The sequence below is a fragment of the Chiloscyllium punctatum genome, unplaced genomic scaffold, assembly GCF_047496795.1.
Source record: "Chiloscyllium punctatum isolate Juve2018m unplaced genomic scaffold, sChiPun1.3 scaffold_161, whole genome shotgun sequence".
In the NCBI taxonomy this organism is placed as follows: domain Eukaryota; kingdom Metazoa; phylum Chordata; class Chondrichthyes; order Orectolobiformes; family Hemiscylliidae; genus Chiloscyllium; species Chiloscyllium punctatum.
The window spans coordinates 334,903-358,140 of NW_027309895.1; the positions used below are offsets into that span (position 1 = coordinate 334,903).

The window sequence follows — 23,238 nt, forward strand, 5'->3', positions numbered from 1 at the left end:
AAATTCCAACAATAAAGTCACTGACAGATGTAGTATGCAGGCCACCAAGTAATAACACCACATTAGGATGGGCAATAAACAAAGAAATAACTAATGCATGTAAAACTGGTACAGCTATTATCATGGGCGATTGTAATCTACATGTAGTTTGGTCGAACCAGCTCAGTCAGGGTAGCCTTGAGTTTATTAAGTGTATCCATGATAGTTTTCTTGAACAGAATGAAATGGAACTGACAAGGGAGCAATCTATCCAGCATCTGTCCCTGTGCAAAGAGACAGGAATAATTAATGACCTCAGAGTTAGGGATCCTCTTGAAAGAAGTGATCACTGTATGGTTGAATTTAGAATACATATGGAGAGTGTGAAGATAAAATCTAATACCTGGGTCCTGTGCTTCAACACAGGGAACTATAATAGAATGAGGGAGAACCTGGATAAAGTAGACTGGAAACAAGGATTTTTTAATGGGACAGTTGATGAGCAGTGGAAGATTTTCAAAGGCTCTTTACAAAGTGCTCAACAATGGCATATTCCAGTGAAAAGGAAGGACTGTAAGAAAAGGCATACTCTGTGATGGGTATCTACGGAAAGCGATCACATTGAAAGAGAAGGCATGCAAAGTGGCCAAAAACAGCCTGAAACTAGAACTGGGAAAACTTTAAAGGTCAACAGAAAGCCACAGAAGAGCTATAAAGAAACGTAAGATAGAACATGAGAAAAATAAACTAGCACAGACCATAAAGACAGACAGCAAAATTTTATATTGAATGAGAAAAGAGTGGCTAAAGTAAATGTTGGTCCTTTGGAAAATGAGAAGGAGCATTAAGTTATGAGATATCACAGTGGAGGACACTAATATCTTGCCAATAATTAGCAAACAGACAAAGATAGGTGAGGATTTGGAAACTATCATTATTACTGAACAGCTTGTGTTGGACTGTTGGAGTTAATTGAGCTAATGACAGAAAAGTCCTCTCACCCTGATGGAATGCATCCCAGGATACTAAAAGAGATGCCAGGAGAAATAGCAAATGCACTGGCAGTAATTTCCCAAAATTCACTGGACTCTGTAGCAGTCCCAGCAGATTGGAAAGCAACAAAAGTGTTGCTACATTTTTAAAAGGAGGTGGACAAAAGGTGGGGAGTTATACACAAGTTAGCTTATTCTCTGTAGTGGGAAAGATGCGTGGGCCTATTATCAAGGACGAAATAGCAGGGAATCTCGATAGAAATTGTCCCATTGGACAGACAGAGCATGGATTCATGAAGGGCAGGTCATGCTTCACAAATCTTTTGGAATTCTATTAAGACATTTCGAGCAAGGTGGACAACGGGGACTCAGTGGAGGCGGTGTACCTGGATTTCCAAAAGGCCTTCAACAAGGTGCTGTGCAAGAGGCTGTTGCATAATATAAAGGCGCATGGCGTTAGGAGTAGAGTATTAGCATGGATAGAAGATTGGTTGACTAACAGGAAACAAAGTGTGGGGATAAATGAGTACTATTCTGGCTGGCAATTAATGACTAATAGTGTGCCTCAGGGATCAGTGTTGAGACTGCGATTATTTATAATTGATACCGATGATTTGGAGTTGGCAACCACATGTAGGGTGTCAAAGTTTGCATATGACACTAAGATGAGTAGCAGAACGAAGTGTGCAGAGGACTGTGAAACTTTGCAGAGGAACATAAATACATTGAGTGAGTGGGCAATGGTCTGGCATTTGGAATATAATGTTCATAAATGTAAACTCATTCTCTTTGGATGGAGTAACATTAAAAAAGAGATTATTACATGAATTTTAAAAAGTTGCATCATATGTTCTATGTTCTATATGCTATGCAGGGGCACCTGAGTATCCTTCTGCATGAAGGTTGGTTACAAGGTACAACAATCAATTCAGAAAGCAAATGGAATTTTGACCTTCATTGCTGAAGGGATTGTGTTTAAAAGCAGAGGTTATGTTCCATCTGTATTGGGTGCTGGTGAGGCCACACCTGGAGTACTGCATGCAGTTTCTGTCTCCTTACTTGCTCAAGGATGTACTGGCACTAGAGGGGGTGCAGATTGATTCCGGAGGTGAGGGGGTTGGCTTAACAGAAACTGAGTAGATTGGGATTATATTGGTTGGCATTCTGATGAATGGGAAACATAAAATACTGAATGGAATGGATAAGTAGAGAGAATGTTTCCACTGTCAGGTGAAGCCAGGACAAGAGGGCATCACCTCAAGATTTGAGGCAGCAAAGTTACGACTGAATTGAGAAGGAACTTCTTAACCTCTATGGAATTCATTGCCCAGGGGAGTAGTTGATACGAGTTCAGTAAACGTTTTTAAAGCGAAGGTAACTTTTTTGAAAATAATTATTTAATTAATTAATTAAGAGATATGGTGAGAACGTTGGTAAATGGTTCTGCGTCCACAAAATGATCAGCCATGATCTTAATGAATGGCAGAGCAAGCTCAAAGGGCAGGACGGCCTTCTCCTGTTCCTAGTTCTTTTGTTATTATATTTTGCATTCCTCCCGCACTCTTGACTTTCAGGTGCTGGTGTTGGATTAGGATGGACAAAATTAAAATTCACAGAACACCAGGTTATAGTCCAACAGGTTTATTTGGAAGGACTCGGTTTGCAGCTTCTTCATCAGGTGGTTGTGTGATTTTTAACTTTGTGTCTCACTCTTGTAACTGATAAACAGCAAGAAAAGCCACGAAACAGTGCGCATGCTCCAGGCAACAATGGGCCCCTGGTGGTTCATGTCAGCGGAAGACCAATGGAAAGGCAGGGGCACAGCTGGAAGACCTGGCGGGGCATTTGATCCTCCGACCAATCAGAGTAAATGAGGGACGGGACTTGACGATACCACGTGATCATCCTCGCGGCGGATGTGCGGATGGAGAGCTGTTGGGAAGGAAGGAAATAAACAGTAGGAAGTGGGAGGGAAATGGTGTTGGTATGGGCTGAGAGGTTTTACAAACATTTGGTGCATATCGGAAAATACAAATTTGAAACATACCGACCCGTTTTTCCAGTAAACTGGAAAATAACCAAATTGTGTGATCACCGCCATCTTTATTCGGGGCAAAGATTCACTGGACACGTGCGCGGCCGCCAGCTTTGTCGGGGGCAAAGTTCAGAGGTGTGTATGTGCAGCCCTCCCTGGAAGAGATTCATAGGGCAGGATTTACACAGACCACATTCAAACCCAGAGAGATGGATGGTTTTTTTTCTGGATTTGTTTCTTCATCCATTTAAATGATTTGGATGTGAATACAGCCAGTAAAGTTCGTAAGTTTGCAGATGACACAAAAATTGGAGGCATTGTGGACAGTGATAAAGGTTGTCTCAGAATGCAATGGGACATTGAACAGATGGGCCAATGGGCTGCAGAGTGGCAGAGAGGGTTTAATTTAGATAAATGTGAGGTGCAGCATTTTAGAAAAGCAAATCAGACCAGGACTCTCACTGAATTGTAAGGTCTTGGAGAATCTTGCTGGGCGGCACGGTGGCACAGTGGTTAGCACTGCTGCTTCACAGCGCCAGAGACCCGGGTTCAATTCCCGCCTCAGGCGACTGACTATGTTGAGTTTGCACGTTCTCCCCGTGTCTGCGTGGGTTTCCTCCGGGTGCTCCGGTTTCCTCCCACAGTCCAAAAATGTGCAGGTCAGGTGAATTGGCCATGCTAAATTGCCCGTAGTGTTAGGTAAGGGGTAGGGGTAGGGGTAGGGGTAGGGGTGGGTTACGCTTCGGCGGGGCGGTGTGGACTTGTTGGGCCGAAGGGCCTGTTTCCACACTGTAAGTAATCTAAATCTAAATCTAAAGAGACCGTGGAATGCATGTTCATAGTTCCTTGAAAGTGGAGTCACAGGTAGATAGGATAGTGAAGAAATTGTTTGGGATTCTTCCCTTCGTTGGTCAGAGCATTGAGTGAAGGAGCTATACAGGACATTAGTTAGGCCACTTTTGGAATATTGTGTGGAATTCTGGTCTCCCTCTTATCAGAAAGAGGCACTGAAACATGGAAGGTTTGAGAATTGATTTTTTTAAAGATGTTGCCAGGGTTGGAGGATTTGAGTTGCAGGGAGAGGCATAATAGGCTGGGGCCATTTTCCCTGGAGTGTCATAGGCTGAGGTGTGATGTTGAAGAGGTTTATAAAATCGTGAGGGGCATGGATAGCGTAAATAGACAAGGTGTTTACCCTGGAGTGGTGGAGCCCAGAACTAGAGGAGAGAGGTTTAGGGTGAGAGAGGAAAATTCAAAAGGAGCCTAAAGGGCAAACAAAATTGTAACATTTAAAAGGCATTTGAATAGGAAGGGTTCAGAGGAATGTCAGTCAAGTGCTGGCAAATGGGACTAGTTTAGGTTAGCATATCTGGTTTGCATAGATGGGTTTGACTGAAGAGTCTGTTTTTGTGCTAGACATTTCTGACTGTGGGATCATAAAAGTGAACACTGCTCTGATTCACCTCTGGGTTCCTTGATGTCCACTTGTTCGTTATCCAGCTTCCTCAGTCTCACATGAGTGTATTTTTGCCATGTTAAGTATTTTACTACTGCTACGTTTACAGACCTTTTTGTAAATGGATTGTCCACTGCTGCCCGACTCCTGACCGTATGCTGCTCCATTATCACGTTATTGATTTCCACAATATCTTTGACAGTCAAGAATTCTTGTTTTCCAATAGTGAGTGGATTTTTCTTCCATTTCTGACAGTCAAATTCTGCACCATTTTCATTCCCCGTAATCCATTTTGCATTCCCTGAAACATCATGTGTATTTCTCCCACAGATACCAGTGCTCATTGCCAAAGCCCTGTTGCCTGTGGAGAGGGTGATGTTTGACTTCCTTGTACAGCTGCAGTTTGAATGGTGAAGGCGCTCCCACAATGTGGTTGGGTAAGAGACATTACAGATTATTCACTCAGCGATAGTGAAAAGAAGAAAATATCTGTACAACTCAACATGTATTTAATTTCACAAAAATATTGAAAACTTTTGACATAAGGCCACAGCTGGAGAATATTATGCCCAGTGACCAAAACCATTGCCAAATAAACATTTTTCCAGGAATGCCGTAAAGGAAGAAAGCAGATCTTAGAGGGTGGGAATTCCAGACCATGTTGCCTTGGAATCTATAGAAACAGTCACACAGCTGAACTCAAAAATAAACACATAATTGGGAGTCTAAACTAAAATGAGTTATTGAGATATGAAAGAGTGTCTGGTGCATGGAGATAAGAATGATTATAGCCAGGAATTAAGTCAAGGGTGTGAAAGTAAATTGTTGTTGCTTATAAATGGGAGCCTTTTGATGGATCAGCAAGTTCTGGTACAAGTGAGCACTGGGGTGGTCGAGTTTTCAATATTCTGGAGATTATAGGGAGGGTGATTGTTGGATCCTGGCCTGGAGTGGGTTTAGATAATGAAATCTAGAGTTAACAAAAGGAATGAATGAGAGTTTCAAAAAATGAGCTGAGACTGTGGTGAGGTCCGGTGATATCACTGAAGTCGAAACACTGGTCTTGGAGTGGGACTGGGCTATCACCCTCGCCTCACCTCTGGAATTCAGCTGTTTGTCAGTTTGTGAATCAAGTCTGTAACAGGATCAGGAACTGAGTGGCCCTGGCAGAACCCAAACTGGGTGTCACAGAAGGTTATTGCTGAGCAGCTGCGTGACAGCACTGTTGATGACACCTTCCGTCACTTCACTGCTGAGCGAGTGTCGACTGATGGAGGGAAATTGGCTGGGTTGGCTCTGTCCTGCGATTTTGTGTTGAACATCCCTGGGAAATGTTCAACAATGTCAGTAGGTGCCAGTGCTGGACTTGTCTTTGTGGGCAACAATTTCTGGAGCACAGCCATCAGTATTATTTCCACAATTTTGGTAGGGCTGACAGTCTTTACACTACTTCTCCATTTCTTGATCTGATTTGAAATAAGTTTTCAACCAAGTTGATTCACGTCTCTGATGTCAGGGACCAATGTAGAAGGCTCATCCACTTGGCACTGCTGGCTGAAGATTGCTGCAAATGCTGTTGTCTTGTCTGTTGCATGGATGTGTGAGACCCCTCCATCAGTAAGGGTGGGGATATCTGTGATGCTTCCTGCAGTGAGTTGTTTAATTGTCCATCACCATTCCTGACTAGGTGTGGCAGAACTGCAGAGCTCAGATCTGATCCATTGGTTGTTGGATCACATAGTTCTATTTGGTGTTGCTTGCGCTGTTTGGCATGCAGGTTGGGTAGCTTCACCAGGTTGGCACCACATTTTTAGGTATGCCTGGTATTGCTCCTGGCATGCCCTGCAGAACTCTCTACTGAACTAGGGTTGATCCCCTGGCTTGATGTTAATGGTTGAATGACATATATACCACGACATGAGATTTCAGATTGGGCTGGAGTACAGTTCTGTTGCTGTTGTTGGCCCACAGTGAGGCGGAAGTTGCAGGGTCAAGAGGGCTGATTGTGTTGTTGTATTTTCCAGTGCATTGGTAGATGTAATGTGGTCCATCCAGTTTCATTCCTTTGTTGAGACTGTGCAGTGATTAATACAATGAGTGATTTGATGGGCCACTGTCAGGAATGCAACATTTAAAAAAAAAGGTTTGGTGATTGACACATGAAAGAAGTGAAACTATCATGGTATTCGAACAGCTGAAAGACTGAACAGACAATCAAGGTATTTTTCAATGGATAATTTCAGTTACATCACACTAAATTTTTGCTATAAATTCTGTGCCTTAGAATTGTGCCCTCCACAATCACCTGATGAAGGAGCAGTTCTCCGAAAGCCAGTGTGCTTCCAATTAAACCTGTTGGACTATAACCTGGTGTTGTGTGATTATGAACTGAGATTATGACCGCACTACTAACAGGGCAGCATGTAAACAGGCTCAGTCCAGTTAATCAATACATTCGGAAGGATTTCTTCCAAGTTTGATGACACAATATTCGTCAAAACCGTCAGCTTCAACCTGCAATGTTGTTATTCACAAAACTTCAGGCTGACACAAAGCTGCCCACCCCACTGCAATGGGGTAACTGGGCCCGGCCCAGGAATTGGAACTGGGACATTTCTGGACTGTCATCTCAAAGGAAGCGAGCAAACACAATTCTGACAGATTAGTCCTCAAAGATGAGTAGCAAGTTTGAGACAAGGCTGGTGGTATGCCGCCTTGCACTTAGCTTAATTGCATTTCTTATTTACAGTCGTGTTTTGCAAAGTATAAAGAACCGGTTTGTTTTCCGTGGTTGGGGAGTTTTGTTCTAGTTGATCACAGTTGCTGCCTCTCGCTCCCCAAGTCAAATCATAGGATCAATAACAAAACAATAAACTGCAGGTGCTGGAGATCTCCTCCCCAGGAACAAAGTGCTGGAGAATATCAGCAGTTCTGAGGGCATCGGTGAAGAGAAAAATAATGTTACATTTCAATTTCATTGACTCTTTGTCTGAACGGTAAAATGGTCATGAGACTTGGAGCTTCCAATGTTTTATTCCCCTCAGAGATGCTGCTGGACCTGCGGTTCTCCAGCACTGTGCTTTCTATAGTGAACTTTATTTACAAAACAGATCGGAAAATACTAATCTCCAAAAGTGAAAGGTTCATTGCAAACATGAGCATAGTTTCCACACTTGAGTTACACAAGCACGTCTCAGTTTAAAAACAAGATTTAACTCACAATAATATTCCATCTCAAAATTAGCCAAGTTACACCAGTAATAAAGCTCATCCACCCAATGAGGCACTTCAGCATAACATCCTGCAGTGTTACACACAGCCACCTTTACCAAAGAATGATCACATGTCACAAAATTGAAAGCCAAGAGCATATCTCTTTAAAGGAGCTGAAATCAAACTCAATTTTTGGAAGGATTTTTATTAAACCTGATTGAACATTTAAATCTCAGAGCATATCTTTGCTTTTTTAAACAAAGTGTGTGGGAAACATCCTACATCTTGCTAAAGGTTCAGTTCAGTCTGATACATAGAGCCAAAGGTCAAGCAAACATCACACTTTTCATTCACTTCTACAAAGGGCTGACATGATATTTCTTCAGGATTTAAAGTATTTTATAAATTGCTTGTAAAATCATTTGTCACATTATAGAACTGGACAATAAATGTCATTGTATGCAATAAGAGTGAAGCCTGTGACAGCAGATTTATCTTTGGAGGGCAGTGTGTGCGCTTTCTAAATTCTGGGAGCACTTTGGGAGACTGCGCCCAGATGGTGATAGTGAGTATATCTGGAATGCACTGTTTAGATTTGGGAATCCATGGGAGACAATCTATGGTTTCACTAATACTTGGCTTGCGTTGTTGGTGTACAGTAAGCAATTCATAAAGTTACTTATGTATTCTTGTTGACTAGCTGAATGGAATTCAAATCTGCCAGGTTGCCTTCAATAGTGTAAATGCATCTATTGTAAATATTTGGAATATTCCAGAACTTCCTAGTGCTTGGCAAATTCAGGGGGGACAAAAAAATCTCATTGAGTAATTTAAAATTAAGAATCCAAGAGGACGTAACCACTGAAGTATTCAATCCAAATAGTTAAATGGAGTGCTCACATTTAAAATACCTGTTATCCATAGGAATGGATGGACTGACAGAGGTGGAACCAAATTCCTGGCTGGGGAGTGTGAAATGTGCTTTGATAAAGTCACCTGCATTTACCAACAATAATTTGGCAAGCTCGGAAAGTTAAAAAGCAATACGAGCTTCATTGATGCTCCAGTCGGGTCCCAAGCTCGATATTTACCTATGTACCTAAAAGAGAAGTTGTCTAAAATTACAAGCTCTAGAATGATTATAGAATTAAACCTGGAAATAAAGCTGGTGAACAAAGTGAAGTCCCATCAGTAATGCCTTGGGTCAAGTAAGAATTTGACAACAGAGTTGCCACTTTGGTGTAACCTGCAGTCTGGCCAAATTGCAAAACTCTGTTCAATTTTATCTGCAAACTATTGAATGCAAAATCCTCCTTGCACAATAATGAGGCAGCATTTTGGGATGTCATTTTAAAAATATATTATTTTCAAAGTTACTCACAATTAAGAGGGATCACTTGGTGCTGTCTACATAACACAGTACGAAATGGAATTAACAAAAAAAAAACATTATAACCCAAATTCAGAGTCACTAATTCATTGATATTGCATGGGTCCAGCATTTATAAGTAATCAATTGTTAAAAATAAATACAGATACATTTACTAACTATACTGGAGTACAGTCAAGTTTCTTACTGAACAGTGAAAGGATTGGACAGAGTCCGCATGGATTTAAGAGAGGGGAATCATGCTTAGCAAATCTACTGAGAGAATCTACAGAGTCGAATATTAAAGAAAGAAATTGCAAGACATTTAGAAAAACGTATAATTAACCATGGTAGACTGGGTTTTGTGAAAGAGAAACTATATTTGACAAATTTACGACATTTCATTGAGGAGATAACAAGCAGGGCTAATAAAGGGTAATCCAATGATGTTCTGTATTTGGATTTTAAAAATGTAAACGATGAGGTGTTACATAAAAGTTAATTGCACAATTTAGGAGCTCATGGTATCGGGATAATGTATTAGTATGGACTGAGGATTTGTTAACCATATTGGCTGTTGCTGAGTCCTCACTTGGAGTACTGTATACAGTATTAGCTCCCATATTTAATAAAGGATAAACTAACATCGGAGACCATTCAAAAAAGATTCACTTAGCTGCTTTGAGGACCAAAGGGTTGACCTATCAAGAATAGATAAGCAGGAGTGATCTTATGGAAACAAGATTCTGAGGAGCTTGACAGGGTAGATGTTGACTAGATCTTCCAGCACCAGTGAAGTCTCAAACCAGGGGACGTTACATAAGGGAACATTCATTTTAGAAGAAGTAAAGATTTTTTTCCCCTCAGTGAATGACTAGAATTTTCTCGCCCAAACAATTGTGGAAGTTAAATGAGGGAGGGGAATGGTTGGGTTACTCTTCGGAGGGTTGTTCTGGCTTGTTGGGCTGAAGGGCCTGTTTTCACACAGTAGGGAATCTATGATTCTATCTCAAATTATTTTAAAAGAGGGCAGATTGATTTTTGAAATATTGAGCAGTTGAGGGCGATGCGGATCAAGCATAAAAGAAGTGTTGAGGTCTGGGTTGGCCAAGCCATGATCTGATAGAATGGGGGAACAAGCTGAAGGCGATGAATGCCCTACTCCTGCTCCGTTCCTTGAGGCTCCGTTTCATGTTTTTTTGTTTCTAAAGAAGAGTGTGATATAATGTGCTAAAGATCTCAGATGTTGTGAAAAGCAGTGAAAATGGGGTGTTTATGTACTGGTTCAGATGGCATTGATTCATCAACCACAGCTATACAGTCATGAGTAGGAAGGCAAATCCCTCCATGAATAAAGGAAATCTACTGCAGAGCTCACACAAAGGGATCCTTCCCCTCAGTAAACTCTCCCATTACATTACCCAACATATCTGCAAAAGCAGGACACATTGCGCATGCTCTAGCCAACAAAGTGACCCGCGGGTGATTGATGTCAGCTCCGGACCAATGAAAGGACGGTGGGTGGATCTGGATGACCTTGCGGGATGTTGGTCCTCCAACCAATCAAAGTGAATGAAGGGCGGTGCTAAACCAAACCATGTGATCACCTTCGCGCGCGGCGCAGTGTCGCTGGAATGAATGCTCGGGAAGTTATGGAGAGAAAGGATACGTTAAGGAAAATACACTTGCCTATTGGAAAAAAGAATTCTTGACTGTCAAAAATATTCAAGAAAAAAGTAATCTGATAATAGAGCAGAACATGGACAGAGGCTGGGCCGCAGTGAAAAACTCATTTACAAAAGGTCTATAAAAGTAATAATACAATAGTAAACAGACCAAAACTACACCCATGGTTCGAGACTGAGGAAGCTAGATATTGACAAAGTGGTGATGAGGGAGCCCAGAGGTGAATCAGAGCAGTATTGGCTGTTATGGTCCCAAAGACATTATACGAGAGAAAGGCTGCACATGCGCCTGGCTGCACTTTACCCCCTACAAAGATGGCGGCTCCGCACGTGTCCAGTGAATCGTTGTCCCGAATAAAGATGGCGGCGCTCACTCAGGTCTGCAGCCGCACTGAGGCCATTCCTAATTTACTCCAAACACGGGACTGAGACGTTCAAATTTGTGTTTTCCGACGTGCACAATTTGTTTGTAAAACTTCTCCGCTCATAGCAACACAGTTTTTATCCCATTTCCCTGTTTAGAACATAGAACATAGAACATAGAACAATACAGCACAGAACAGGCCCTTCGGCCCACGATGTTGTGCCGAACTTCTATGCTAGATTAAGCACCCATCCATGTACCTATCCAAATGCCGCTTAAAGGTCGCCAATGAATCTGACTCTACCACTCCCACGGGCAGCGCATTCCATGCCTCCACCACTCTCTGGGTGAAGAACCCACCCCTGACATCTCCCCTATACCTTCCACCCTTCACCTTAAATTTATGTCCCCTTGTAACACTCTGTTGTACCCGGGGAAAAAGTTTCTGACTGTCTACTCTATCTATTCCTCTGATCATCTTATAAACCTCTATCAAGTCACCCCTCATCCTTCGCCGTTCCAACGAGAAAAGGCCGAGAACTCTCAACCTATCCTCGTACGACCTACTCTCCATTCCAGGCAACATCCTGGTAAATCTTCTCTGCACCCTCTCCAAAGCTTCCACATCTTTCCTAAAGTGAGGCGACCAGAACTGCACACAGTACTCCAAATGTGGCCTAACCAAAGTCCTGTACAGCTGCAACATCACCTCACGACTCTTGATTTCAATCCCTCTGCTAATGAACGATAATACTCCATAGGCCTTCTTGCAAACTCTATCCACCTGAGTGGCAACCTTCAAAGATCTATGTACATAGACCCCAAGATCCCTCTGTTCCTCCACCTGATCAGCTAGAAATAGCGGTCTTGGAGTGGGACTGGGCTGTCACTCTCACCTCACCTCACCTCTGGGATTCAGCTGGTTGCCTGATTGTGAATCAGGGCAGTAACACAATCAGGAGCTGAGTGGCCCTGGTGGAGCCTAAAATGAGTGTCGCTGAGCTGACTGTTGCTGAGCAGTTGCTGCTTGGTAGCCCTGTCAATGACATCTTCCATCACTTTACTGCTGATCGAGTGTGGACTGATAGAGGGAAATTGCCTGGGTTGGATTGCCCTGTGTTTTTGTGTTGAACATCCCTGGGCAATGTTCCACATTGTCGGTAAATGCCCGTGCTGGAGCGGTACTCGGCTTGGTGGGTGGCAAGTTCTGGAGCACAAACAATTAATATTATTGCCAGAATATTGGTCGGACCCGTAGCCTTTGCACTACTTAAGCATTTCTTGACGTTATTCAAACTCAACTGAACTGGTTTAAAACTCACATCTGTGATGTTGGAAACCACTGGAGAAGGCTGAGATGGATCATCCCACTTTGCACTTCTGGCTGAAGATTGCTGCAAATGCTGTCGTCTTATCTGGTGCATGGTGTGTGAGGCCCCTCCATCAGTAAGGGTGGGGATTTCTGTGATACTTCCTCCAGTGAGTTGTTTCATTGTCCATCACCGTTCACAACTGGGTGTAGCAGAACTGCAGAGCTCCGATCTGTTCCATTGGATGTAGGATCACTTAGCTCTGTTGCTTGCTGTTGATGCTGTTTGATATGCTGGTAGTTCTGTTTTATGGCTTCATCAGGTTGGCACTTCATTTTTAAGTCTGCCTGGTGCTGCTCATGGCATGCCCTCCTTTCCTGTCCATTGTGATGGGTGCGAGCAGGATTTACAAACCCATGAGATTACAGATTGTGCTGGAGTACAGTTCTGCTGCTGTTGATGTCCCACAGTGCCTCAGAGAGATCCAGTTTGAGATCCTACATCTTTTCAAAAATTGTCCCATTTAGAACGGTGATAGTGTCACTCAACACAATGGAGGTTTTTCTCAACTTTAAGGCAGGTCTCTGTCTCCAAAAGGAATGTGTGATGGTCGCTCGTACTGATACTGTCATGGCCAGATATATCTGCATCTGGTCAATTCATAACAATGAGATCAAGTATGTTTTTCCCTCTTGTTGGTTCCCTCACCACCCACTGCAGACTCAGTTGAGCAGCTATGTCCTTTAGGACCTGGTCAGCTCAGTCAGTAATTCTATTACAGAGCTAGTCTCAATTGTGGACATTGAAATCCTGTACCCAGAGTACATTTGACACCATTTTATTGCCTCGATGCTTCTTCCAAATGTTATTCAACATGAAGGAGAAGTAATTCATCAGCCAAGCAAGGACAGTATATGGTAATCAGCAGTAGCCATGAGACTTCCTGGTCTCCGGAGCCAATGCTGTGTACTCCCAGGGCAAATCTTCCCTATCTGTACACCACTGTGCCACCACCTCTACCTGGTATGTCATATCCAGAGATTTCAGGAGAAACTGAAGACTGCAGATGCTGGAGATCAGAGTCAAGAGTCTGGTGCTGGAAAAGCACAGCAGGTCAGGCTGATGAAGGGCTTAGGCTCGAAATATCGATTCTCCTGCTCCTCGGATGCTGCCTGACCTGTTGTGCTTTTCCAGCACAACACTCTCGATATCTATTGGTGGTGATGGTGGTGTCTGGTCATTGTTTGTAAGGGAAGATTCCGTGAGTTTGACTATGTCAGGCTGTTCCTTGACTAGTCTGTGAGACAGCTCTGCACATTTTGGCACCAAAATCCATATGTTAGTCTGGAGGACGTTGCACCATCGAGAGGGCTGATTCTGTGGTTGTAATTTCTGGTGCCGTGTTCGTTGCCAACTGGTCCATCCAGTTTCATTCCTGTGTTGAGACTTTGCAGTGATTAGTACAGTGAGTAGCTGGCTGGGCCGCTATCAGGTTGGCAGGATTTTTTTCGCCATTGACAATGGTTTCATGGAGATCAGGAGATTCCTAATACGTTGTTTTTTTCTTGAATTCAGATTCCACCATCTGCCAAGATGGGATTCGAACTAGGACTTCAGTCATTGGTTTTAATATTCTGGATAAAAGCTAAATACATCAGGTTTGATCAGTCATTTTAAATATCACTAACCCTGGTTTTGTTTATTTGTAAAACACTGTCCATCATCCTGTCTCCTCCATCCTCCCCTCCAACAACGAGTGAGGATCACATGGAGTTTCTCTGTCACTAAGACTGAGATAATCCGATCTGCTGCTTCTCTCCCTCCCACTAGCCCACTGAGCCAAACTGCGTCACGTGGTGTTCCTGGTTTTTGTTCTAAACCTACATCTTTCTCCAGTCTCTTGTCAAGCCTTATCAGAGCTCACCTTGACCCTTTACCCTAATCTCACTAAACTCACTTTCCAACTCTCTTTCCTTTGCTGCCGCCTCATCACTCCCCCTCGCCAATTCATAGATATTGTTCCTTGTTCTGTCTGTTGGTCTTTTCTGGTGATGTCCTTCTCTCCCATTCTGTGAAAAACTAATATTTGACCTCACCGTTGTTGGAAAATCCTGCTCCATCTCCACTCTCCCTTTCCTTTCTGAATTCCTTGCATTTGGTGTCCCTCAACGATCTATCCTTGGTCTCTCCTGTATCTCACGTACACAGTGCCAGGAGGTGATATCATCCAAAAACACTGTTAGGTTTGACATGTACACTGACGATGCCCAGTTCACTCTCCCCATTATCCATCTCCATTACTCCACTGTTACTCAGTTATCAAACTGCTTATCACATTCTCACTCGTCGATTAGCTGCAATTTCCTCCAATGAAACATTGTCAAGGTTAAACCCATTGCCTTACTGCTGAGCCCCTCCCTCCCACTGGGAACTCTGAGGCAGAACGACACTCAACAATATTGCTGTTATATCTGACCCCAAGGTGACCTTTTGATCAGACATCCACACAATCACAGCACCAGGAAATCCAATCTTTTAAAAGTTGCTTTTCTCCACCTCACCCCAGCTCCATTGCTACTGGAACCCCTTACCCACGTCGGTGTTCCCTTATACTTGAATCCAAAACAGAACTCTTGATTCCGTAACTCAGAATCTGGTTTCAGACTCCCCTCTCAGTATTTACCCTCGGACACATCCTCTCAGTATTTATCCTGTCAAACCCCTGAAGAATCCCATCTGTCTCAATGAGATCACCTCTCTTTCTCCAAAATCCAGTGAGTAGAGTTGCAAACTTTTCAGCCTTTATTTAAAAGATAATCCCTCCAAACCAGGGATCATCTCATTGAATCTTCCCTGAAATGCCTCCAATAAAGTGACACATTTCCTTCTCAAAAGGGACCAAAACTTCTCTCATTACTGCAGATATGGTGGTCTCACCAGCACTTCCACACGTTACTCTCAGGTATATACTCCAAACTCTAATACTGAAAACTTTTGAAACAAGCATTCGATTCCCCTTCCTGATTCCCTGGTGTAACTGTGTGGTAGCTTTCTGTGTTTCCTGAACAATTACCCCAGGTCCCTTTGTGGTGCAGCTTTCTACAGTTTCCACCATTTAAATAGTACTTTGTTCTTTTATTATCTCCTCCAAAATGAGCAACTTCCCATTTTTCCCAAGTTACACCCCATCTGGCAACTTGTTGCCTCCTTCTCCTGTGCATCTCTCTCTTTTCATAATCCTCTTAGACCTTTACAGTTATGCCTTTTCTAGGAGATATCGCCCCCCCCCACCCCCCCCCCCCCCCCCGTTCCCATTCTTCCAAACATTTACTGGGAGCACTGGGCAGTGGGAAGCAGACAGAGTTGCTATCTTTTTAGGGATACGCTTTGGAGTGATTGGGAGGATCTTCCTACCCATTGGTCAGGATGGAGACAACGTGCCCATCGTTAGGCAATAGCCTTTCACACCCATGTCTTATTGATGAGGCAGAGCGGCAGCACGGAATGAAAGAAAAGAAAGTCATTCTTGTTCCCCATAACTCACTGACGCTTGGATCATTTTCTCCAATGTGTCAAAGAACTGCTGTGTTCAGTCACATGAGATCTCAATTTGGAATCTCCTAGAAACCCACAGATTTCACTCTGAGTTGACTGCTGATGTCCTCTAGGGTAATATGTACAGTAATCCTGGGCCACAAGGAGGGGATGATGTGAGTTTCTAACTTGAACTGATAGTGACAGATTTTATAAACTTGTATTACGGGATATTACAGGTGGACATTCAGATGGTAATCTCAGTAAATATTCTACTAAACTCTGATTGAATTACTCAGTATATCAGGATCTGGATATTCGCATTGTGTGTGTGAGTATTGTGCTCCAGATCAATCCCATTTGCTGCTTAAAAATTCTCCTTTGAATCATCGCATTCTCTCAAAAGGTCTCCCCAAACCTTCAATGTGTCATGTAATCCTTTTATGATGACCTGATGAGTGTATGGTTTATTATTCGAATGTGTAATTTTTGTATAAGGATGTCTCAGAGAGGGAGCAGAATATTCTTAAAGGGGAGAATAACCATTTTGAGGGGAGGCTGTTGTTTATTGGTATCAATGACATAGGAATAGAAGAGTTCACATTATTGGATCAGTGGAATCTCTTGTGGGGTAGAATTGACCTCCATCAGAAGGATGGATTATACTGGCACTGGAAGGGAACAATTGCTAGTGCTATTAAGGAGGCATTAAACCAGTGAAGGAATGTGGGTAAACCCAGAGAGAGAGTGAGCGAAGAGCTAAGTCTGATGCTTGTACAGTTCAGACATCAAACAGTCAAGGCAAACAAGGGCAAGGAACAGAATGAGCAGTTACACTGCATATGTTTCAATGCGGGGACAGAGGAGCTCAGGGTATGGTTTTGAACATCGCACTGGAATATTATAGCAATTACAGAGGCATAACTTAATGATGGATAGGACCAGCACCTTAATGTTCCAGTGTATAGATGCTATAGCAAAGATAGAAAGGGGGCAACAGAGCAGGGGAAGAGGTATTTTTGATTAGGGATAACATTACAGCTGGGCTTCAAGAGGGTATTCCTGGGAGTACATCCAGGCAGAACTGAGAAATAAGAAAGGGATGATCCCCTTATTGGGATGGTACTATTGACCGCCTCTCCACTTCCCCAATAGTCAGCAGGGAGTTGAGAAGCAAATTTACTGAGAGATCACTTATCTGTAAGAACAGTATGGTTGTGTACAAGACTTGACCTTCTTTGTTATTCATTCACAGGATGAGGGTGTCACTGGCTGGGCCCAAAGGGCAGTAAAGAGTCAACTACATTGCTGTGGGTCTGGAGTCACATGTAGGCCAGACCAGGTAAGGATGGCAGATTCCTTCCCTGAAGGATATTAGCGAATCTGATGAGTTTTTTTTCGCAATAATCAACAATGGATTCGTGGTCTTTAATAGATTCTTAATTCCAAATTTTTATTGAACTCACATTCCACTGTCTGCCGTGACGGGATCCAAACCCTGGGCCCCAGAACGTTACCTGGGTGTCTGGATTATCCATCTAATGATAACCTCACTAGGCCATTTGGTAGGGTGAGTGACTGAAGTATCCGTGGGGCAGCACATCAGCACCAAAGATCCCATGGTCTCTGCAGAAGATAGAAAGGGCTGGGGAGGGAGATATATCCCTGGTGGTGGGGTCTGACTGTAGGTAGCAGACATAGCAGAGGTAAATGGAGATTAGTGGGTGGCAGGTGAGGACCGGGGGATTATATTCTTATTGTGGTTCGAGGGGTGGGGGGAAGACGGAGGTACAAGAAGTGGAGGATATGCGTTGGAGTGCATTGTTGATCAAGTGGGAGGGAAATGCGGTCCTTGAAAGAGGAAACCTTTCTGGGATGTCCTGGAGTGGAATTGCTTCTTCTGGGAGCAGATATGACAGAGGCGGAGGAATTGGGAGTACAGGATCACGTTTTTACAGGAATGTACTCGAGGGTAATCAGGAGAGCAAAAAGGGGACTTGAAATATCTCCAGGACATAGTTTAAGGAGAATCCAAAGAGATTCTACAAATACTTTAAGCATAAAATAATAACCAGACAGAGAATAGGACCCCTTAAAGATCAACAAGGCCATTTATGGAACAACAGGATGTGGGAGAAATACTATGCTATTCTATTCTAGAGAGTTTGGAGAAATAAATAGTGATAACTTGAAAAGTGTCTATGTTACAGAGGAGGAAGTACTGGATGTCTTAAACAGTAGAAAGGTGGATAAATCCCTGGGACCTGATCAGGTGTATTCCAGAAATTTGTGGAAAGCTAGGAAGGTGTTGGCAGTGCCCCTCCCTAAGGTATTTATATCATTGTTTGTGACAGGTGAGGTGCTGGAAGATGGGTGCCATTATTTTAAAAAGGTGGTAAGGAAAGGCCAGGGAACAAGAGAACAGTGAACCTAACGTCAGTGGTAGGTAAGTTGTTGGAAGGGATTCTGAGGGACTGGATTTACATGTATTTGGAAAGACGAGGATTGATTAGGGCTCGTCAACATGGCTTTGTGTGTGTTAAATTCTCTCTCTCTAACTTGATTGAGTTTTTTTGAAGATGTGACAAAGATGATTAATGAAGGCAGACTGTGGACGTTGTCTATATGGACACTGAACGATGTTCCACACAGCAGACTGGTTAGCAAGGTTAGATAACATGGAATGTTGGGAGAACTAGCCATTTGGATACAAAACTGGCTTGAAGGTAGGAGGCAGAGGGTGGTGATGGAGGCTTGCTTTGCGGACTGGAGGCCTGTGAGCAGCATTGTCCTGCAGGAATGGGTATTAGGTCCTTAAATAAATGACTTGGATGTGAATGTATGAGATATGATCAGTGGGTTTACAGAAGACACCAAAATTGGAGGTGTAGTGGACAATGAAGCAGGTTAGTTCAGAATGCAACAGTATCTTGACCAGATGGGCCATTGGAGCGAGGAATGGCAGACTGGGTTCAATTTAGACAAATGTAAGCTGTTGGAATTTGGAAAGGCAAATCAGAGCAGGTCTTGTACACTTAATGGTAAAGTCCTTGGGAATGTTGCTGAACATAGAGACCACGGAGTGCAGGTTCATTGTTCCTTGAAAGTAGAGTCGAAGGTAGGCAGACTAGTGAAGGTGGTGTTTGTTATGCTTATATTTATTGGTCAATGCATTGAGTTCAGAAGCTGGGACGTCAAATTCTGGTTGGACAGGACATTGATTAAGCCATTTCAGGAATTATGTTTTAAGTTTGAAATTCCCTGTTCTGGAAAGGATGTTGTGAATCTTGAAAGAGTTCAGACAAGATTTTCAAAGACTTTGCTCGGGTTGGAGGATTTGGGCTACAGGGAGAGGCTGAATAGGCCAGCGTTAATTTCCCTGGAGAGTCAAAGACTGAGAGGTGACTTCATGGAGATCGATAAAGTCATGAAGGGCATGGATAAGGTGAACAGCCAGGGTCTTTTCCCTCCAGTTAGGTGGGTTCAAAACAAGATCACATGGGCATAAATTGAGAGGGCAAAGATTAAAAACGGATTTAAGGGGCAAAGTTTTCAAGCTGTGTGTGGTGTATGTGTGGAATGAGCTGCCGGATGAAGTAGTGGAGGCTGATACAATTACAACATTTGAAAGGCATCCGATTGGGTACGTGAATAGGAAGAGTTTCCAATGATACGGACCAATAGCTGGCAAATGGGACTCCGTTTGTTGAGGATTCCTCGTTGTCATGGACAAATTGGACCAAAGGTCTGTTTCTGTGCTGTACATCTCTATGACACTAATAAATGAAAATAAGATGTTTTCCTCTTTTGTGGAGAGCTAGCAGAAGCACAGATAATTGTCCTTGGAGCTGAGAAGGTTCAGCAGTGATTTTGACCAGGTGCAAATTTGTTTCTAGGATATCTAATCTGCAGAGTGAGGGGAATTGTTAACAATGTCACAATTTTAGTAACTGTTTTCAGATAATTGGCAAATAATGTGAATATGTGAACATTATTTTATTCAGTAAGTTCTGAGTATCTGGAACAGTCTGAATGACAGCTGGACACAGACTCAGCAGTTATTCATAATCAGATTTAGAATTTTACTTTTTAAGGGAAGATTTGGGGGGCTATGGGCAAAGGGGAAGGGAATTGGGACAGATTTGCAGCATCTCCAGAGGAAGAGGGTACATCCCAAATGGGCTGAAAAGCCCCAGCCCCTGTGCTCTGTGATACTGCCCCCATTGACTGTGAATGTTGAAGCTCATCCCAGGGCAGAGAGAGGGACGATCCCACCACTCACCTCACAATGGGCCCCGAATGATTGGTATCAGCGCAGGCCAATAGGGGGCAGAGGGCAGTACTGGAGGACCAGGTCGTACCAGTTTGTCCTCCAACCAATTGGAGTGAATGAGGGCATCCTCAAGGCTGGAACTAAAGAAAGGCACATATCGCAGAGATCTGAGAAACTGGAGGACATGAGATAGGGAGCTTTCTGTGGCTGGTGAGGAATTATATAAATAAGGAAGAGTTGTGAGGCTGGATGAAGTGACAGTGATCGGGAGAGTTGAGGATGGAGGAATTTAGAGTTAGTGAGGATTAGAGTCATAACGTTATACAGCAAGGAAACAGGCCCTGTGGTCCAACCAGTCTATGCCAACCATAATTCCAAACTGAACTAATTGTACCTGCCTCCGCTTGGTCCACATCCATCCAAATATTTCCTAGTTATGTACTTATCTGAATGTCTTTTAAATATTGTAATTGTATTCACAGCTACCACTTCCTCTGGAAGTTCATTTCACATGTATAATTTTTTTAAAAACCCTAATGTCTTTTCTGAAATCTTTCTAATTTCTTCTCAAAATGAATGCAGCACAGTTTTGAATCCCCCCCGTCCCCCCCAGCAAAACACTCTTTCTGATTTTGTAAACCTCTAATAAGGTGACCCCTCAACCTCGTGCACGCCAGTGAAAAAAATTCCCAGCCTATCCAGCCTCTCCTTAGAACACAATCCCTCCATTCATGGCAACATCCTGGTAAATCTCTTCTGAACCTGCTCCAATTTAATATCCTTCCTATAACAGCACAACCAGAACTGGACAGAGTATTCCAGAAGAGGCCTCCCCAACGTCCTGTACATCCTCAACATAACGTCCCAACTCCTGGACTCAAAGGTCTGAACAATGAAGGTAAGTGTACTAAGCACTTTCTTAACCACCCTGTCTACATGTAACACAAATTTCAAAGACCTGAAGCCCTCGGTCGCTTTGTTCCCATATCACTACTCAAGGCTCTACTTTTATTGAGTGTAAGTCCTGCCCTCGTTTGTTTTGTCTAGATGTTATATTTTGCATTTATTCCAATCAAAAAAATTTTTTGAGTATAAAGGCAGTAGGAGTATAATTAAAAGAGAAATCAGGAGTCAAAAAAGGGACGTGAGATAGCTTTGGCAAATAGGGTTAAGGATAATCCGAAGGGCTTTTGTAAATACATGAAAAAAAAAGGCTAACTAGGGAGAAAATAGAGACCCTCAAAGATCAGCAAGGCAGCCATTGTGTGGAGCTGCAGGTGATGGGTGAGATAGGAAACAAGTATTTTGCATTAGTGTTTACTGTGAAGAAGTACATGGGAGATATAGAATGTGGGGAAATAAATGGTGACATCTTGAAAAATGTCCATATTACAGAGGAGGAGGAGGAGGAGGTGGTGCTGGATCGGTGGCTAAGGAGCTGGTGCAAGGGAAAAGGATTCACGTTTTTTGGATCATTATGATCTCCTCTGGAGTAGAGTTGACCTGCATAAGAAGGATGGATTGTACCTGAATTGGAAGGTGTCTAATATCTAGGCATGGAGACTGGCTGGTGAAACTCGGGAGGCATTAAACCAGTGAGGGAGTGGGTATAAACCCAAGAAGATAGTGAGAATAGAGGTATGTCTGAGGCTGTTACAGTTCAGAAGTCAAATAGTCAAGGCAGGCAAGGACAAGGAACAGAATGAAGACGGACTGAGCAGTTGCACTGCATTTACTTCAATAGAAGACGCCTGACAGGGAAAGCAGATGAGCTCAGGGTATGGTTTTGAACATGGCACTGGGATATTATAGCAATTACAGAGGCATCACTCAGGGATGGATAGGCCTGGCAGCTTCATGTTCCAAGGTATAGATGCTATAGCAAGGATAGGAAGGGGGACAAGAAAGGAGGCGGAGTGGCATTTTTGATTCGAAATAGCATTATGTTTTTGCTTAGGGAGGATATTCCTGGTGGTATGGTCAGTGAAGTTATTTAGGTGGAACTGGGAAATGAGAATGGGATGATCACCTTATTGGGGTTTTCTGCAAGGATTTCGTCTGGGCCCTCTGGTTTCCTCCCACAGTCCAAAGATGTGCAGGTTGGGTGGATTATCCAGGCTGAATTGCCCGTAATGTTCAGGGATGTGCAGGCTCTGGGAAAAGCAATGTTACAGGGGCTGGTTAAGAGGCTTTCAGGGTCAGTATCAATGTGATGGGCTGAATGACCTGTTTCCACACTGTTGGGATTCTCTGATAATTCTATTTTTAAATAGTTACAGAAAATAATAGACCAGATTGAAAAGTTAAGGTTCTGAATTGGACAAAGGCCAATTTTGATGGCACAAGGCAAGAACTTTCATCTGGCCCCTCAAGCCTGCTCTACCATTCAATAAGATCAGGCCTGATCTTTTCATGGCCTCAGCTCCACATTCCTGCTCTCTCACCATAACCCTTAATTCTTTTCCTGTTCACAAATCTACATTTTGCCTTAAAGGCATTCAAGTTGATAACGTCAAATGCTGCACTCGGCAGGGAATTCCACAGATTCACAACCCTTTAGCTGAAGAAGCTCCTCCTGAACTCAGTCCTAAATCTGCTCCCCCTTATTTTGAGGTAATGCTCTGTAGTTTCAACCGACCCCAGTGGAAATAGCCTCCCTGCTTCTATCTTATCTACTCCCTTCATAATTTTATTTTTTCCTATCCAACCTCCCATTCCTCTAAATTACAATGACTATAGAACCAGTTTTCTCAATCTCTCCACATACACCAACCCTCTCAACTCCCAACTCAAACTAGTGAACCTCCTGTGCCAGTGCATCCTTGCTAATGTAAGGGGACCAAACCTGGACACAGTACTCCAGGTGTGGCCTCACCAGCACCCTGTACAGCTGCAGCATAACCATACCTCTAGCAATGAAGGACAATATTCCCTTCACTGCCATAATTACCTGCTGCACCTGCAAACCAACTTCCTGAGATTCATGCACAAGGCCACCCAGCTCACTCTGCACAGCAGAATGCTGCAA

General features: G+C 43.2%; 1 long non-coding RNA gene across 2 annotated transcripts; it reads left to right on the forward strand.

Annotated features, from left to right (window-relative positions):
- Positions 1 to 4,886: 4,886 nt before the first annotated feature.
- LOC140471844 (uncharacterized) lies at positions 4,887 to 22,817 on the forward strand. 2 transcript variants are annotated; one of them, XR_011957213.1, is made up of 4 exons: positions 4,887 to 4,899; positions 17,193 to 17,279; positions 21,004 to 21,108; positions 22,490 to 22,817. It is a non-coding gene; the product is annotated as an uncharacterized lncRNA (long non-coding RNA). The 2 variants fall into 2 exon arrangements; XR_011957212.1 differs by lacking the exon at positions 4,887 to 4,899 and adding an exon at positions 14,027 to 14,061.
- The last annotated feature ends 421 nt before the right edge of the window (positions 22,818 to 23,238 follow it).